Source organism: Borostomias antarcticus (assembly GCF_949987555.1).
Source record: "Borostomias antarcticus genome assembly, contig: scaffold_121, whole genome shotgun sequence".
Lineage (NCBI taxonomy): Eukaryota > Metazoa > Chordata > Actinopteri > Stomiiformes > Stomiidae > Borostomias > Borostomias antarcticus.
Window position 1 is genome coordinate 267,384 of NW_028175525.1, and position 1,094 is coordinate 268,477.

A 1,094-nucleotide genomic window follows, 5' to 3' on the forward strand; every position below is an offset into this window, starting at 1 on the left:
TAGCAGGGTCCGTGCTCAGAAAAGGGAACTTGCCAGCCACTGCTTCCTACATGACCTCTGACCCCTGACCCCCAGGACGGAGGTGGAGCGCCTGCGTCTGGCGTGCCAGGAGGAGCAGCAGGAGCACCGGGAGGCCCTCGGGGCCCTGAGAGGCTTCCAGGGCGCCGTCTCCGCCCAGCTGAGCCAGAGGGAGAGGGAGGAGCAGAGGGAGGAGCAGGGCGCCATCTCCGCCCAGCTGGAGGCCCTGGGGCAGCAGACTGCCGCCATCACAGAGATGTGAGTGAGGGGGGGGGGGGTGTGAGTGAGGGGGGGGGTGTGAGTGAGGGGGGGGGGGGGTGTGAGTGAGGGGGGGGGGGGGTGTGAGTGAGGGGGGGGGGTGTGAGTGAGGGGGGGGGTGTGAGTGAGGGGGGGGGGGTGTGAGTGAGGGGGGGGGGGTGTGAGTGAGGGGGGGGGGGTGTGAGTGAGGGGGGGGGGGGTGTGAGTGAGGGGGGGGGGTGTGAGTGAGGGGGGGGGTGTGTGAGTGAGGGGGGGGGGTGTGAGTGAGGGGGGGGTGTGAGTGAGGGGGGGGGTGTGAGTGAGGGGGGGGGATGTGAGTGAGGGGGGGGGGGGTGTGAGTGAGGGGGGGGGGTGTGAGTGAGGGGGGGGGTGTGTGAGTGAGGGGGGGGGGGGTGAGTGAGGGGGGGGGGTGTGAGTGAGGGGGGGGTGTGAGTGAGGGGGGGGGTGTGAGTGAGGGGGGGGGATGTGAGTGAGGGGGGGGGGGGTGTGAGTGAGGGGGGGGGGTGTGAGTGAGGGGGGGGGTGTGTGAGTGAGGGGGGGGGGGGTGTGAGTGAGGGGGGGGGGTGAGAGTGAGGGGGGGGGGTGTGAGTGAGGGGGGGGGGTGTGAGTGAGGGGGGGGGGTGTGAGTGAGGGGGGGGGTGTGAGTGAGGGGGGGGGTGTGAGTGAGGGGGGGGGGGGGTGAGTGAGGGGGGGGGGGGTGAGTGAGGGGGGGGGATGTGAGTGAGGGGGGGGGGTGAGAGTGAGGGGGGGGGGTGTGAGTGAGGGGGGGGGGTGTGAGTGAGGGGGGGGGGTGTGAGTGAGGGGGGGGGATGTGAGTG